We start from the raw sequence: 3,944 nt of genomic DNA, 5'->3' as shown, positions 1-3,944 counted from the left end.
CGTCAGGCACTGCGGCCGGAGGCGGAGCCAGGCAGGGAAGGGTCACATGACGCAGACCTCCTCCCTGAGTGGGTGGAGACTCGTGGCGGCTGACGGGCGGCCGCCATCTTGTCCGTTTAAGGTGTCCCGGCCCTGTTTGCTTGCGCTGGCTGATTCCTCCGGTTTCCTTTGTGAGGGAGTTGGTGGCCGAGGTGCACCGATACACTCGCGAATTGAAGGAAAAAAACAAACAAAAAAACCTGGGAAGATTGCCAGCGTAATTAAGGGCAGACTACAAATAAAGAATAATGAGAGAACGCTCAATTTTTAATTTTGTTTCATTGCCCGGATTAATCCTTGCTGTACTAAGGGTTGGGCATTTGCCTGCTAAGTCAAAGAAGTCGCAGTCTCTGCCTGGTGACTTGCAGGTTGGTGACAGATGAGTAAACGAGGCAGTGTGGTCAGCGCTGTGATGGGGGAAATACAAGGGGCTGCGGACAGAAGAGGAACACACGAACAGGGCCTTGGAGGCCACGGGGGAGTCAAGAAAGATTTTCTGAACTGAAAAGTTAATGGGAGCGAGGGAGGTGGAGGAGAGAGGATCTCATTGAAGGAGCAAAACGTGCAAGTCTTTGAGGCTTAGCGCCTGAAACACACCAGGGGTTTTCGGACCGGAACTCATAGTAATGGGGCTGGTGGCAAGAGACTATCCTAGGGAGAAAAAAGGGAATCCAGGCTGGAAAGGAAGAAGTAAAACCGTATTCGCAGATCGCATGATTTTGTTACGGGCTGAACTTCACTCACAAAGAAAAATTAGTAAACCCTAACCCCCAGTGCCTCAGAATGTGGCTTTTAGCGGTGAGCAAGCTGCCACTCTAGTAGAGGAAACACTAAGTACGTCATGTCGGGAGTGATAACTGCACTGAAGTAGAACTAAACAATATGGGGGGACACGGTAGAGACTGATGGTTTGACAGCAGAGACTTGTGTGGGATGTTTTTTTGTACAGGGCATTTTCTGTCTCAGGAGGCTGCATTTGTGCAGAAAACCGAATAATAACGAGGGAGGAAAAAAAAAAAAACAACCCATGCAAATATCTGGGGGCATTCCAGACGGAGAGAAGAGCAGATTAAAAGACTGTTACACTGGGGGGGGGGTGTTTGAAATATTTGAGAAACACAGGAAATGTGACCAGGACAGAGTGAGCAAGGAGAGGGTGATGGGAAATGAAGACAGAGGGGGTATTACAGGCTAAATTATGAAGGCCTCCGTGCATCACATAATAAGAGCCCTTTTGGTAGGGTTGTTTGTAAGACCCGAGCAGGAGAATACAATACAAAATAGCAGTTAAGATTATAGATTGATCACTTACATTGACTGAGCCTCAGTTTTCTTCTCATCTATAAAGTGAGGATAAACCCCTCTGTTACAGAGTCGGTCAAGGATAAATGAAATAAAACAGATAAATAACCTGGCCCATGGTTACTGCTAACTAAATGACAACTATTAAAGTATAAATGCTGTATTCATATGATTATTGCTGTTGACACTTGACAGACCAACTCGCAAAGACTAACGTCCTCAGATTGTTTGTAGATGGTCAAGAAGCCAGCGATGAGATTCCGTAAGATCACCCTGTCTGCATTACTTTCTTGGCAGTAGTCACATTCTGCCCCTCCCGGTGTGCATGCCTTTTCTCCTTCAGTTGTGTGTGCCAGGACAACAACTTAAATACTGGATTGTCTTTCTATATGTGCACATATTCTAACTCATTCTTTTTGATAGTTGCATAGTCTTCTAGTACACGTGTATTTCTTCCTGCTGCTATAACAAATTCACCACAAATTTAGTGACTTAATACAGATTTGTTATATTGCAGTTCTGGAGGTAGAAGTTTGAAATGGAGGGGTGCCTGGGTGGCTCAGTGGATTAAGCATCCAACTTCGACTCAGGTCATGATCTCACAGTTTGTGGGCTTGAGCCCTGCAACTGGCTCTGTACCAGCGGTGCAGAGCCTGCTTAGGATTCTCTCTTTCTCCCTTTCTTTGCCCATTCCCCACTTGTGCTCTCTCTCTCACACAAAAATAAATAAACATTAAAAAAAATTGAAAATTCATTTCAATTCTGAAATGAATTGGCAGGCCTGTATTCTTTCTGAAAGCTTTAGGGGAGAATCATTTATTGCCTTTTCTAGCTTCTCGTAGATGCCCAAATTCCTTGGTTACCAAATCACTTCAGTCTCTGCATTATATGTCACAATTGCCTTCTCCTCTCTGATTTCCTGCCTCCTTCTTGGAGAGACTTGTGGGTTACACTGGGCCCACTTGGATAATCCAAGAAAGTCTTCCCATTTCAAGTTCCTTAATATTTTTTTAAAATGCTTATTTAATTTTGAGAGAGAGAGAGAGAGAGAGTGCAAGCAGGAGAGAGGCAGAGAGAGGGAGACATAATCTGAAGCAGACTCCAGGCTCCCAACTGTCAGCACAGAGCCCAACACAGGGCTTGAATTCATGGACCTCGAGATCATGACCTGAGTTGAAGTTGGACACTCAACCGACTGAGCCACCCAGGTGCCCCTCAAGTTCCTTAATATTTTTTAAAGTGTATTCATTTTAAAGAGAGAGAGAGAGAGCATGAGTGGCAGAGAGGGAAGGAGAGAGAGAATCCCAAGTAGGCTCTGCTTTGTCAGCACAGACCCTGAAGTGGGGCTTGAACTCATGAACCATGAGTTCAAGTTCTTTAATTTAATCACACCTGCAGAGTCCCTTTTGCTATGTGAGGTAACATATTCTCAGTTGCCAGAGATTAGGACATGGACATCTTGGGGGGTGGGTATTCTGCCTACCACTGCATGCACCGAAACTTACATAATCAGTCTTCTATTGACCAACATTCAGGCTGTGTCTAGTTTTTCATCATTACAAACCAGGCTGCAAGGAATATTTTTGGACTCATGTATTTTCACACTTATATGCATGTATCCATTTGATGATGTCCTGGTGTTGCACTGATAGTCAAAGGGTATGTGCATTTAAAATATTGACAAGTATTTTCAAATTCCTTTCTAAACCATACGCATTGGGGTGCCCAGCTGGCTCATTTGGCAGGGCATGCGACTCTTCATCTCAGGGGTGTGAGTTCAAGCCCCACGTTGGGTGTAGAGATTACTTAATAAAATATTGAGGCACCTGGGTGGCTCAGTCGGTTAAGCGTGGGACTCTCGGAGTTTCGGCTCAGGTCATGACCTCATGGTTTTGTAGGTTCGAGCCCTGTGTCCAGCTCTGTGCTGACAGTGTGGAGTTGGCTTGGGATTCTCTTATCTCTCTACCTCTCTCTCTCTGCCTCTCCCCTGCTCACGCTGTCTCTGTCTCTCTCAAAAGTAGACTTAAAAAGAGTTTTTTTTTTTAATTAAAAAATCCTAAAAAATTAAAACTAACCACGTGTAGTAATCTTATTCCTATCAACTGTTTATGAGACTGACTGCTTCTTCACACACCTCAACACAAGGTACCATCAAACTTTCAAATCTCTCCTAACCTGTCAGGTGTAAACTTGTACAATATACCATCAATTTCATTTGAAATTGAACAGTTTATTTACTTATTTTTCATTTTTATTTCTTCTGTGAACTGCCTACTGTCTTTTTTTTTTTTTCCTGACGAACGACAGCCATTCATCTATTATATATGTTGCAAATATTTTTCCTAGTTGGTCATTTGTGTTTTGACTTTGAGCCACACAGAAGTGTTTAGTTTTTTTTACCTAGTCAGATTTATTAATCTTTTCCCATGTGGCTTCTAAGTGTTTCAAACATTTAGAAAGGCCTTCTTCAAGAATCTTTAAAATTCTCCCGTATTTTCACCTGGGAGGAGCATTTTAAAATTCTTCTAAATCTTTTACCAAACTGGTGAATGTGAATGCGTGTCCACGCCCCCCTGAAAGGTGGTAGGAGGGCAGATTCAACC

The sequence above is a fragment of the Panthera pardus genome, unplaced genomic scaffold (genome assembly GCF_024362965.1).
Source record: "Panthera pardus isolate Hobbes unplaced genomic scaffold, ASM2436296v1 HiC_scaffold_3, whole genome shotgun sequence".
NCBI lineage: Eukaryota > Metazoa > Chordata > Mammalia > Carnivora > Felidae > Panthera > Panthera pardus.
This window is presented reverse-complemented; position numbering follows the sequence as displayed.